Raw genomic sequence first — 15,046 nt, forward strand, 5'->3', positions numbered from 1 at the left:
TTGGGGCATTTCTAAGTCACTTTCGGGTTTAAGAGTGTATAGTAGAGTGATGACTTCAGATCTTGAATCTTGGAGGGTTCTTATGGCATAAATGAAACGACCCAAAAATACGACCCAAAAATTTTTGTTTTTAATATAATCAAAACTGTAATCAGAGCATCATATAATAAAACCATGCGTGATGTATTCCAAAACATAATAAAATACTGTGCGGAAAACTGTATCATACTACATCAAATCAGAACAACTAAATCAATCCCAGGCTAAAGCTGAGGCGGTGGTGTGTGCGATGCCGTCATCCCGAGCTCTTCCCTTTGCTTGCGGAAGTACCTGAAACCAAAACTGAAACTGTAAGCACGAAGCTTAGTGAGCTCCCCCAAAATACCACATACCATACAATAGCATTATCATATAAACACCTATCGGGCCTTGCCCACTGCATCGGGACGAAGCCCGGAAACTGCATCGGACCGAAGTCCGGAACTGACTGGGACCTTGTCCCCTGCATCGGACCAAGGTCCGGAACTAACTGCATCGGACCGAAGTCTGGAACTGACTGGGACCTTGTCCCCTGCATCGGACCAAAGTCCGGAACTGAATGGGACCTTGTCCCCTGCATCGGACCAAAGTCCGGAACTAACTGCATCGGACCGAAGTCCGGAACTGGCTGCATCGGACCGAAGTCCGGGACTGAACATAGCATAGCATATCATAACAACTAGCATGAACACATATACTGCATACTACATCGGGCCGTAGCCCGGAACACATAATACATAACACATAAAACATAGCTCACAAATCCTGTCTGAGCCACGAAGGCATCAAACATACTAACTACTGCATCGGATCAAGTCCGGAAACTACTGCTAACTGGACGGGCCGGCATTGTGGCCTTAGACCCGTCCCTACTGGAAGGAAACTCACCTCGTAAACTGGCGGCTGAGTGTGTGTCTCTGAAAGCTACCGGCTGCTGCTCCTGAATCTCCTCGGCTACAAGCCCATGAACACACTCAATCAAATACTAAACACTGCACTTGGGGTAAAATGACTCTTTTACCCTTGGTCAAAGTCAACTTACTTTTGGGGCTGACTCGCCGAGTTGGGCCACCCAACTCGCCGAGTCCTACTCTCACTTCTCAGTTCTACACGCTGCTACTCGTCGAGTGTGGCATCGACTCGACGAGTACACTCTTGATCCAAGAACTCAGACAATCTTCATCCGATTCGCCGAGCCGTATGAACAAACTCGACGAGTTGTTCATGATCCTAAGAAGATTGCCTTGGACTCGCCGAGTTGTATGAACAACTCGCCGAGTCCCTCCATCACTGAGTCTACCCTCAACTCGCTGAGTCCACTCTCTAACTCACTGGATTCACTCGACACTGATCAAAATGAAGGACTCAGGAACTCGCGACCCAACTCGCCGAGTCGTTCTTCCCGACTCGCCGAGTTGCCGCCATGCAACTGATTTTTACTCGATTTTGTTTGAATCCAACACATACAATTGATAGATCTGAGTCCAATAAGCTGATTTACCACGTAAAGTTTCCAACTTTACGTGCACAACCTCATGAATAAGGGAAATAAGGCTAAAAGATGCATAAAATGGGTAGATCTATGATTAATATGCAAAGTAACTCCAAAAAGACAGTAGATCTGGGCTCTACAACACCCCAACATTCAGATCCAAAGGTATTTCGACTTATTAAGACATTCATGCAAACATAAGGCTTGGAACAAACATCAAATAGCTCTTAGAAGAGCTCTAATGGAAGTTTAAAGCATATAACAAGAAGGGAACTCTGAAAATACCTCAATAAACTCAGATTTGCCCTTGGGTCTTTGCACTACAACTCGTTTCCTTGCTTCTTTCTTCTTCTCCTTCTTCACACCTTCACAAAATGGCACCAAATCACTTATAAGCTCTCAAGGGAGGATTAGGGTTTTCTCACTGTGTTCTCAGGGTGAGGGAGGCGAGAATGGGGCTATAAGGTGGTTTAAATAGTGGGCAACCCGGGGATTTAGGGTTTCACCCAGACGGATGGACTCGCCGAGTCCAGGATATGGACTCGCCGAGTCCCCGGCTCACGCGTGCACGCAGCCGCGACCCTACTCGGTGAGTCAGGCTATGAACTCGCCGAGTTCCTCTTGCAAAACTTACAACAATTACCAAGGAATTAACATACCGGAAACGGGTCGTTACAATTCTCCCCCACTTGACTCAGACTTCGTCCTCGAAGTCTGCTACGGCTGGATCTGCAAATAACTCTGGGTAGTGCTCTCTCATCTCCTCCTCAGCCTCCCACGTCCACTCAGACCCCTTCCGGTGCTGCCATTGCACCTTTACTAACTGAATTTCCTTGTTCCTCAAGGCCTTGGTCTTCCGGTCCAGAATTGCGACCGGTCTCTCAATATAATTCAGGCTGCTATCAACCTGAATATCCTCTAGGGGAACGACTGCTGACTCATCCACCAGACACTTTCTCAGCTGAGACACATGGAACGTGCTGTGGATCTGACTAAGCTCCTCAGGAAGATCTAACCGATAGGCAACCCGACCCACCCGGGCCAAAACCCTGAAAGGACCAATAAATCTGGGGCCCAACTTGCCCCTCTTCCGGAACCTGATGACACCCTTCCAAGGTGAGACTTTCAGAAGGACCATATCTCCCACCTGGAACTCCAAGTCCGAACGCCTCCTATCGGCGTAGCTCTTCTGCCGACTCTGAGCAGTTTGCAGTCTACTACGGACCTGCTGGATCAACTCAGTCGTCTTGAGCACCACCTCTGTGCTCCCAATGACTCGCTGACCGACCTCGCCCCAACAAATCGGGGTCCTACACTTCCTCCCATACAACATTTCAAAGGGAGGTCGATCAATGCTCGCATGATAACTGTTGTTATACGAGAATTCCGCTAACGGAAGATACGTATCCCAACTGCCACCGAAATCTAGGACACATGCCCTAAGCATGTCCTCGAGAGTCTGAATCGTCCTCTCGCTCTGCCCATCTGTCTGAGGGTGGAAAGCGGTGCTGAAATGGAGACGAGTACCCATCTCGTCGTGGAACCGCTTCCAAAATCTGGATGTGAAACGGACATCTCGGTCAGACACCACTGATACCGGCACTCCATGACGTGCCACGATCTCACGCACATAGATATCGGCTAACTTCTCCGCCGATATACTCTCCTGGATCGGGATAAAATGGGCACTCTTCGTCAATCGATCCACTACTACCCATATCGAGTCCACTCCACGTGCGGTCCGGGGAAGCTTGGTGACAAAATCCATGGTAATGTCCTCCCATTTCCACACGGGAATGTCTAACGGCTGCATCCTGCCGTGAGGTCTCTGGTGCTCCACCTTGACCTTCCGGCAGGTCAGGCATCTCTCGACGTACCAGGCGACGTCCCGCTTCATGCAGGGCCACCAATAATCAGGTCGAAGATCTCGGTACATCTTTGTCGCTCCTGGGTGGATAGAAAATCGAGACTTATGAGCCTCGTCCATCAATACCTGCCGTACCCCACCCCAGTACGGTACCCATACCCTACCATGAAGTGTCAACAAACCCCGACTGTCGTAATCAAATGAAGCTACTCGGCCTACTATCCTCTCACACTTCTGCCTCTCCTCCTTGAGGCCCTCCATCTGAGCCTCCTTGATCCGCTCCAACAGTGGAGTGATCACTGTCATCCTCATACACAGATCCCTGATAGGGGCCGCCGACGCCTTGCGGCTTAGGGCGTCGGCCACCACGTTGGCCTTCCCTGGATGATAAAGGATCTCACAGTCATAGTCCTTCAGCACGTCCAACCACCTCCTCTGCCTCATGTTCAAACTCGGCTGATCCATAAGATATCTCAAACTCTTGTGATCCGTGTATATAGCACAACGGACCCCATAAAGGTAATGCCTCCAAATCTTGAGGGCAAACACAACTGCCCCCAGCTCCAAATCATGGGTAGGATAATTAGTCTCGTGAGGCTTCAACTGTCTCGAGGCATAAGCTATCACATGGCCTCGTTGCATCAGGACTGCTCCCAAACCTGTGATCGAGGCATCACAATAGACTACAAGGTCCTCTACTCCCTCTGGCAAGGTAAGGATCGGAGCCTCGCACAATCTCTGCCTGAGGGTCTCGAATGCTGTCTGCTGCTCCGGACCCCAACGAAATACCACCGACTTCTTGGTCAGTCGGGTGAGCGGCACTGCTATCTTGGAGAAATCCTGAATAAATCTCCGATAATACCCTGCCAACCCTAGGAAGCTCCGAATCTCAGATGGAGACTTCGGGACCTCCCACTGCATCACGGCCTCTATCTTGGCCGGATCTACCAGAATACCCTTCTGGTTGACGAGGTGACCAAGGAACTGCACCTCGCGCAACCAAAACTCGCATTTGGAGAACTTTGCGAAAAGTCTCTCCCTCCTCAAAACCTCCAGCACCTCCCGCAGGTGCTCCTCGTGCTGCTCCTGCGTCTTGGAATATACCAAGATGTCATCTATGAACACTATCACTGACCGATCCAGCATCGGTCTACACACGCGGTTCATGAGATCCATGAACGCAGCTGGAGCATTGGTGAGCCCAAATGGCATCACCACAAACTCGTAATGACCATACCTGGTCCTGAAAGCAGTCTTCTGTACATCCTCATCTCTAACCCGCATCTGATGATATCCGGAGCGTAGATCAATCTTGGAGAACCAAGACGCTCCCTGAAGTTGATCAAACAAATCATCTATCCTCGGGAGTGGGTAACGGTTCTTCACCGTTACCTTATTCAACTCCCGATAATCAATACACATACGATGCGACCCATCCTTCTTTCTCACAAACAGGATCGGCGCTCCCCAAGGCGAACTGCTCGGCCGAATGAAACCCTTGTCTAACAGCTCCTGCAGCTGTGTAGACAACTCCTGCATCTCAGGGGGAGCTAGTCGATACGGTGCCTTGGCTATCGGAGCCGCACCAGGGACGAGGTCGATCCTGAACTCAACCTGTCTCTCAGGAGGTATCCCCGGCAAATCCTCAGGAAACACATCCGGGTAGTCTCGAACAATAGGAACATCATCCACTGTCGACTTGCCCTTCTCCCGGGCATCCAAAACGTAGGCTACAAAACCGGCGCAACCCTGCTGAACATAGCGCCTCGCCCTTGCGGCGGAACAAAAGGTCGGTCCTCGCTGTGGCCTCTCGCCCTGAATCACCAACTCTCCCCCACTGGGAGTGCGAACCCTCACTAGCTGAAGCTCGCAATCAATCACCGCCCCATTGGGGCTTAGCCAATCCATACCCACAATAACCTTATTCCCTCGCAGGGGAATAGGTACCAGATCCACTGAAAACTGCTCATCAAATAACTGAAGAGAACACCCTCTGTGCACTCTGCCGACCCTCACGGTCCTATCATCCGCTATCTCAACCTCTAATGGACAATCCAGCTCCCCTGGAGCTCTACTGAACCTCTTGCTAAGCGCAAGAGATACGAATGATCGGGTAGCCCCCGAATCGAATAATACCAAAGCAGAAATGCCGTTCACAGAGAACGACCCTGAATAAAACATACAATCATAAGCAACATTTAATCAATAATAATAAAGAGATAAGAGGGAATATACATACCCGTCACCACATCAGGAGTCGCTCGCGCCTCCTCTGCTGTCATCTGAAACGCCCTACTCTTCGCCACTGGCGCATCAGCTCGGCCCTGCCGGCCATCTGTAATCCTCAAGGTAGCAGGGGCAGGTGCAGCCACCTTCCCTGCTGAAGCTAAACTCGGACACTGGGACTTTTTATGTCCCCTCTGATTGCACTGAAAGCAAATCAGATCTGATGCTGCGACGGCAGTAGCAGGGGCCGTACAATCCCTACTCAAATGCCCAATCCGACCGCACTTGTAGCAGCCGGAACTCCCTGCCTTGCACGCTCCCTCGTGCAATCTCCCACACTTGCCACATCGACCGTGGCTCTGCTGACTCCTAGATCTGTGATCCGAAACCTTGGGCTTTTTGCCCGAACCGCCTGAACCCGAAACCGCCTCCGGTTTCCTCTTCTTCTCCATCTCAAGATCAATCTCCCTCTCCCGAGCTCTAGCAATCATATCTTCCAGCGTTTTACAGCTGGACCGGCTCACAAACTGGCGGATATCGCTCCACAACATCTCATGATAACGGGCCTTCTTCATTTCCTCATCAGCTACATACTGAGGAACGAGAAGAGCCCTCTCCCTGAACTTGGCGGTGATCTCCGCCACTGTCTCTGTAGTCTGGGTGAGGTCCTGAAACTCCCTAGCTAGCTGTTGCACCTCAATGACCGGTGCAAACTCCGCCCTGAACCTGGTAGAGAAATCAGCCCAGGTCATGGCGTCCAATGCTGCATCATCCCCAATGGCATGCCCGACCTCCTCCCACCAATCTCGTGCCCTGTCCTTCAAAAGACAGGACGCCAATCTGACCTTGTCCCCCTCGGGACATCTGCTAGTGCGGAAGGCGTTGGCCACATCCGCCAACCATCTGCTGCTCGCTATGGGGTCTCGCGCCCCATGATAGTCCGGAGCTCCACATGCCCTGAACTCCCTGAAAGTAAGGGTGCGCGACCCCATCATGGCCGCCACCTCGGCACGGAAGGTGCCCAATCTCTCATCCATCAGCTCTAGAATCCCCTCCTTGATCGAACCGAAGATCACAGGAGTCTGCTCTATAATGATGCGCGTAATCTCCGAAGAAAGGAACTCTCGGGTCTGCTCATCCATGCGCTCATCCCCCGAACCTAAACCTGATCCCTCCCCGGCACCTCCGCTGCCGGCTGCTGGTCTCGAACGCAGAACCACCATTCTGAAACACATCGCAACTACATTAAAAAAAAGCAAAAATATCTTGAGGGATCATTGCTACTACAACTAGCTTCCTGGTCTTGTCTCAGCCTTTCTTGATTCGAGTACGGATCCTCTGCTTCCAGTAGTACGGGCCCATACTACCTTCCACATCTATCCGTACTTTCTTCAAGAACTGCCCTGACTCCACCAAGTCACTTCTACTACTACTGATCTCTGCTACTCTCATCCTAGGCTTGCCCCAGAGAAACCTCAGACTTAACTCAACTAGTCCTCAGCTGCTGCAGGTCTCCTTATAATGCTAATTAACCATCACCTGAACACCATCACATGTGACGAAGATCAGATAATCCTTCAAGTAAAAGACCCGTCCCTATAACGGTTGGACTCAAACAAGAGCTGCGCAATAGGGCCAATTCCAGCACTCTGGGATTATTTAACCCTGATCACATATGGTGTAACGTGTTCACTTAATGGTTAACTTCCATCACTCAGAACTCCCACAAAGCACGAAGCAAGCAACATTCGGAATAAGGGAACATACTTAGGCAAAACTATTCTCAAAACGAGAAACTGATCTAGCATAAGATGCTAAGCTCCTGCTATCAGGCATAACCTAATCAGGCTATCCTACTGTTGTCTACTCAGCCCTAGCATGCAATACTCATAAAGCTGTAACACAGAAGCAGGCACATAAGGCATTGTCCTAAATCCTTAGTCCTATACTAGCATGCTGTTCTACTAAAACTGAAACTGAACAAATAACTTGTATGGGTAATTTGGGAGTACTTACTTGAGCTCGGCTGACCGCATGCACACACCTCTATCTTGTTTAAAAAAAATTCTTCCTTTCTAAGTACTTTCAAAATTCTTTTTATAAGACGTTTTTATTTTAATAAAATCTTTCACTTCCCTTAGTTTGAGTTCAGATACACCCGGAAGTGTATCCAAATCCCTCAAACCAAGGCTCTGATACCAACTTGAAACGACCCAAAAATACGACCCAAAAATTTTTGTTTTTAATATAATCAAAACTGTAATCAGAGCATCATATAATAAAACCATGCGTGATGTATTCCAAAACATAATAAAATACTGTGCGGAAAACTGTATCATACTACATCAAATCAGAACAACTAAATCAATCCCAGGCTAAAGCTGAGGCGGTGGTGTGTGCGATGCCGTCATCCCGAGCTCTTCCCTTTGCTTGCGGAAGTACCTGAAACCAAAACTGAAACTGTAAGCACGAAGCTTAGTGAGCTCCCCCAAAATACCACATACCATACAATAGCATTATCATATAAACACCTATCGGGCCTTGCCCACTGCATCGGGACGAAGCCCGGAAACTGCATCGGACCGAAGTCCGGAACTGACTGGGACCTTGTCCCCTGCATCGGACCAAGGTCCGGAACTAACTGCATCGGACCGAAGTCCGGAACTGATTGGGACCTTGTCCCCTGCATTAGACCAAAGTCCGGAACTGACTGGGACCTTGTCCCCTGCATCGGACCAAAGTCCGGAACTAACTGCATCGGACCGAAGTCCGGAACTGGCTGCATCGGACCGAAGTCCGGGACTGAACATAGCATAGCATATCATAACAACTAGCATGAACACATATACTGCATACTACATCGGGCCGTAGCCCGGAACACATAATACATAACACATAAAACATAGCTCACAAATCCTGTCTGAGCCACGAAGGCATCAAACATACTAACTACTGCATCGGATCAAGTCCGGAAACTACTGCTAACTGGACGGGCCGGCATTGTGGCCTTAGACCCGTCCCTACTGGAAGGAAACTCACCTCGTAAACTGGCGGCTGAGTGTGTGTCTCTGAAAGCTACCGGCTGCTGCTCCTGAATCTCCTCGGCTACAAGCCCATGAACACACTCAATCAAATACTAAACACTGCACTTGGGGTAAAATGACTCTTTTACCCTTGGTCAAAGTCAACTTACTTTTGGGGCTGACTCGCCGAGTTGGGCCACCCAACTCGCCGAGTCCTACTCTCACTTCTCAGTTCTACACGCTGCTACTCGTCGAGTGTGGCATCGACTCGACGAGTACACTCTTGATCCAAGAACTCAGACAATCTTCATCCGACTCGCCGAGCCGTATGAACAAACTCGACGAGTTGTTCATGATCCTAAGAAGATTGCCTTGGACTCGCCGAGTTGTATGAACAACTCGCCGAGTCCCTCCATCACTGAGTCTACCCTCAACTCGCTGAGTCCACTCTCTAACTCACTGGATTCACTCGACACTGATCAAAATGAAGGACTCAGGAACTCGCGACCCAACTCGCCGAGTCGTTCTTCCCGACTCGCCGAGTTGCCGCCATGCAACTGATTTTTACTCGATTTTGTTTGAATCCAACACATACAATTGATAGATCTGAGTCCAATAAGCTGATTTACCACGTAAAGTTTCCAACTTTACGTGCACAACCTCATGAATAAGGGAAATAAGGCTAAAAGATGCATAAAATGGGTAGATCTATGATTAATATGCAAAGTAACTCCAAAAAGACAGTAGATCTGGGCTCTACAACACCGCAACATTCAGATCCAAAGGTATTTCGACTTATTAAGACATTCATGCAAACATAAGGCTTGGAACAAACATCAAATAGCTCTTAGAAGAGCTCTAATGGAAGTTTAAAGCATATAACAAGAAGGGAACTCCGAAAATACCTCAATAAACTCAGATTTGCCCTTGGGTCTTTGCACTACAACTCGTTTCCTTGCTTCTTTCTTCTTCTCCTTCTTCACACCTTCACAAAATGGCACCAAATCACTTATAAGCTCTCAAGGGAGGATTAGGGTTTTCTCACTGTGTTCTCAGGGTGAGGGAGGCGAGAATGGGGCTATAAGGTGGTTTAAATAGTGGGCAACCCGGGGATTTAGGGTTTCACCCAGACGGATGGACTCGCCGAGTCCAGGATATGGACTCGCCGAGTCCCCGGCTCACGCGTGCACGCAGCCGCGACCCTACTCGGCGAGTCAGGCTATGAACTCGCCGAGTTCCTCTTGCAAAACTTACAACAATTACCAAGGAATTAACATACCGGAAACGGGTCGTTACAATAAAGGTGCCAACTTTATGGCCATGAGAGCCCCATGCATCTTGTAGACTTCATTTTTAGGCCTTTTGAGTTTGAAGACTCATGCATGGATGTAAAGTTCGTGACTTCATGTGTTATATCGAATCAGATCTACAATTTGGATGTAATGAGCTCAACTAAAATCGATTGCATGGAAATGGACTTTGGGGGACTCGCCGAGTTGTTCATGGAACTTGACGAGTCGGGTAATGGTTCCCCAACCTTTTCTATTTCTGAGGAATCTGGTTGAGTCTAGAAGAGGACTCAAAAAGATGATCGTGAATACGGACTTGAAGATCAAAGGACTCGACGAGTTCAAGGATGAACTCAGCGAGTTCAAGGCAATGTCCCGATTGACATGAAGATGAACGAAGAGTCCAAGGAAAGACTCGACGAGTTCAAATGGAAAGTCTCGATTCTGTCACAAGGAGAAACTCGGCGAGTTGGAGGGCAACTCGATGAGTCAGTTCGTGAAGTTGAGATTCTCTGAGTTATGGAACTCGACGAGTTGGTGGACCAACTCAGCGAGTTGAGTCAACCAGAAGTTCATTTTGACCATGATGTTGACCTTGACCTTGACCATTGACCTGAGTTGACCCTTGATTAGGGTTAGGAGTATGTAACGCTAATTAAGGAAGGTTGTTATGTGTAGGAGTTGAGGAGTTGAGGGGATTTTATCCCGACATCGAGGGCAGTTCAGACACTTCACGACATTGATGTGAGTTACCTTTCAGTAGCGGTGGGTCTACGACCACAATGTCGGCCCACTACTAGGAGTTGTATGTTAGATGATTGTCTTTATGATACTACCTGATATGTTTTATGTGCTAGCATGATATGATGATATGTGATAGTAGTAGTAGGGGGAATAGTCACCGTGACACGGTCACAAGGACCTGAGGGTAGGTCGGGCACCCCAGAATTGCCTGGTAGGGTAGGTCGGGCACCCCAAAAATTCCCGACAGTATGTATGTTGAATGGTATGTGGTATGATGGGGGAACTCACTAAACTTCGTGCTTATAGTTTTCAGTTTTGTTTTAGTTCATCGAAGGGGAAGGAGCCGACCCAGTAGCAACGCATCACTCACACACACATGATTTCCGCCTTATGAGATTCTTGGGATTGTACTATGAAATTATTACTATTTTATGATATGGTTTGAGACACGTGGCTAGGTCTTATGAAATGATATTAATCTAAGATGTTTTTCAGTAAACTGTTTTATAAGTTACTTAATTAAAAACAAAATTTTTGGTCTTAAAAATTGGGATGTTACAAGTTGGTATCAGAACCTTAGTTTGAGGGATTCGGGCACACTCTTGGGTGTGTCTGGACACAAACTGAGGACTTGGTATGAAATTTTCAAAGGAAAAATCATTTTTAGAATTTTGAAAAGAATTTGGAAAGAGAAAAACAGAACTTTGAAAAAGAACAAGGTGTATGATGCATGCAACCGGCCGAGCTTAAGTAAGTTTTTCCCCAAGATACCCATACATATTATGTTATGATATGATATGATTATGAGAACTGCATGCTAGAGTAGGGCTAAGGATCTAGGAAGGATGCCGTGTATGCCTGTTGTATGTGTATGAGAACTGGATGCTAGAATAAAGTTAAGGATCTTAGAAGATGCCTTATGTGCATGTTGTATGTGCTTATGCTAGAATTGATTAGTCAGTCATATGATAATGTGGATAGGATATGCTTGATTTGGGTTACTCAATGCCCAAATGTTGCTTGCTTTGTGCTTTTAGGAGTCCTAGTTATCTTTCGTTAACTAGTAAATGAATATGTTAAGTTACATATTAGGAAGACTAAATAATTTTAGAAGGTTAGGTCTAGCCCTACTTCGCAGCTCTTGTTTGAGTTCAACCGTTGTAGGATGGGGCCCCTCGTTCGAAGAATTATCTAGTCTGAGTGATATGTAATGGTATTCGCGAGCTAGTTAAGTAAAGGTAGTAGGGATTTCTTATGCAGCTGATGGCAGAGAGTGGGTTGGAGGAGTTACCCTAGGGTAAGCCTATGGTGAGATTGGTACAGAGTGTAGCAGTAGTAGAAGGGACTTGGTGAAGTCAAAGCAATCCTTGAAGAAAGTACGGATAGATGTGGAAGGTAGTATCGGCCCATACCACTGAAAGCAGAGGATTCGTACTCGAATAAGGAGGTCCGAGATAGAACCAGGGAACTGGTAGAGTGTGTTAGACATCTCGAGATTATGTATGACCCTGTCATTTATGTATTTTGTTTCAAAATGGTTTACGCATCACAGAGCAGGAGGATCGGGATCAGGGTCAGGATCAGGTTCGGGTTCGGGATCTGAACCAGTGGATGAGGGACTACGCGAGTTCATCGCTCATGAGATCACGAGAGGCATCCTTGAATCGACCCTGATGATTTTTGGTTCGATCAAGGAAGGGGTTATCGAGCTGATGGAGAATCGCCTCAGGGCGTTTAGGAGTGACTGGGCGTCTAGCCAGTCAGGGACGCGCACATTGTCCTTTAAGGGATTTAGGGGATGTAGTGCGCCAGACTTCTACGGGGTGAAGGACCCCATTGTTGCCAGGAGATGGATTGCAAACATGGAGTCTGCCCAGTTGACGATCTTCTGACCTGAGGGGTCGAAGGTCCGATACGCTGCATGATGTCTGAGGGACAGGGCTAGAGATTGGTGGGAGTCAGTTGGTGATTCTTTTGGAGCCTCAGCCATTGAGGCTATGACCTGGTCTGATTTTGCGACCAGGTTTAGGGCTGAGTTTGCACCAGTTGTGGAGCTTCAGCAGCTGCCCATGGAGTTTCTTGATATGAGACAGATTACTGAGGCGGTGGCAGAGATTACCGCCAAGTTTCGAGAGAGGGACTTATTGGTGCCTAAGTATGCAAGAGATAAGGAGATGCAAAAGACCCGTTATCATGACATCTTGAGAGCTGATATTCGAGAGCATGTCAGCTACTCAGCATGCCCGACCTTGGACTCCATGATTGCCAGGGAGAGGGAGATTGATTTAGAGCATCTTAGGAAGAGGAAGGCAAAGACGGAGCAGGTTACTGGGGTTTCGGGGAAGAAACCCAAGGGATCCGACACTAGGTCGAAGGGCCAGCTGGGGCAGAGCCGCTGCAGGAGCTTGTAGATTGGATCATCGGGCTGCTACAAGTGTGGAAAGATGGGGCACTTCAGCAGGGATTGTACTGACCCTACCCCCACATTCCAGACATCAGACCTGATTTGCTTCCATTGCAATTAGAAGGGCCAAAAAAGGCCGATTGCCCGAGATTGATAGCAACAGCATCAACGCCAGTGGTGGCGCCAGCTCCAGCGACCCTGCGGATTACTGATGGCCGTCAGGGCAAGTCAGTGGCTCCAGTGGTGAGGAGCTGAGCCTTCCAGTTGACTACCGAGGAGGCACGCACCGCACCCGATGTGGTGACGGGTATGATTTCTTCTCCCTAACTCTTATTATTTGTTATTTATGATATTTATGTGCCATGTTATGTGTTTTGTTTAGGATCGTTCCATGTAAATGGTATTCCAGTTCAGGTGTTGTTCGATTCGGGTGCTACCCGATCATTTGTCTCTCTTGCACTTAACAAGAGGCTCCCTGAGTATTCGACAATGTTGGATTGCCCTCTAGAGGTCGAGATTGTTGATGACCGATTAGTTCAAGCATCAGAGGTTTTCAGAGATTGTGTTTTGAGGCTGTTCGAGGAGCGCTACCTAGTATACTTGGTTCCCATACCATTGCGTAAGAACAAGGTTATCATCAGTATGGATTGGTTGAACCCTAATGGGGCAGTGATAGATTGCATGCATCACTTGGTACGAATCCCAAGTGGGGGAGAGCCGGTGATTCGGGGCAAGAGGCCACAGCGTGGACCAACTTTATGGTCATAAGCGAGGGCTAGGCATTACCTTCAGCAAGGGTGTGCCGGATATGTCGCCTACGTCATGGATACCCGGGAGGAGGGTAAGACGACTGTCAGTGATATGTCAGTGGTGCGAGAGTACCTGGATGTGTTCCCAGAGGAGTTACTTGGGATACCTCCAGAGAGACAGGTGGAGTTTAGGATCGACCTGATCCCTGGTGCGGCTCCGATAGCCAAGGCACCGTATCGGTTGGCTCCTCCCAAGATGCATGAGTTATCTACACAGCTGCAGGAACTGTTAGACAAGGGGTTCATCAGACCAAGTAGTTCACCCCTGGGGAGCCCCGATTCTGTTCGTGAAGAAGAATGAAGGGTCACATCGGATGTGTATAGATTACTGGGAGCTGAACAAGGTAACAGTGAAGAACCGTTACCCACTCCCGAGGATTGATGATCTATTTGACTAGCTACAGGGAGCATCTTAGTTTTCCAGGATAGATTTGCATTCGAGCTACCATCAGATGAGGGTCAAGGATGAAGATGTACAGAAGACTGGTTTTCAGACTCGCTATGACCACTACGAGTTTGTGGTGATTCCCTTCAGGCTCACCAATGCTCCTGTCGCGTTCATGGACCTCATGAACCACGTATGCAGACCGATGTTGGATCGGTCTGTGATAGTTTTCATTGATGACATCTTGGTTTACTCCAAGATGTAGGAGCAACATGAGGAGCACTTGCGGGAGGTGTTGGATGCCCTGAGGATGGAGAGCTTGTATGCCAAGTTCTCCAAGTGTGAGTTCTGGTTGTGCGATGTGCAGTTTCTGGGGCACGTTGTCAACCAGAACAGGATTTTGGTCGATTCGGCCGAAGTAGAGGCCATGATGAGATGGGAGGTTCTGAGGTCTCCATTTGAGATTCGGAGTTTCATTGGATTGGCAGGCTATTACCGAAGATTCATTTAGAACTTCTCCAAGATAGTCGTACCCTTGACCCGGTTGACGAAAAAGGTCGTGGTCTTTCCCTGGGGGCCTAAGAAGCAAACAGCGTTCGAGACACTGAGATAGAGGTTGTGCGAGGCGCCGATTCTAGCCCTTCCAGAGGGCGTAGAGGATTTTGTGGTATACTGCGACGCGTCCATTTCAGGATTAGGCGCGGTATTGATACAGAGAGGGCATGTCATCGCCTACGCTTCGAGGCAGTTGAAGCCTCACGAGGCTAA

This window comes from Lactuca sativa, chromosome 5 (assembly GCF_002870075.4).
Source record: "Lactuca sativa cultivar Salinas chromosome 5, Lsat_Salinas_v11, whole genome shotgun sequence".
NCBI lineage: Eukaryota > Viridiplantae > Streptophyta > Magnoliopsida > Asterales > Asteraceae > Lactuca > Lactuca sativa.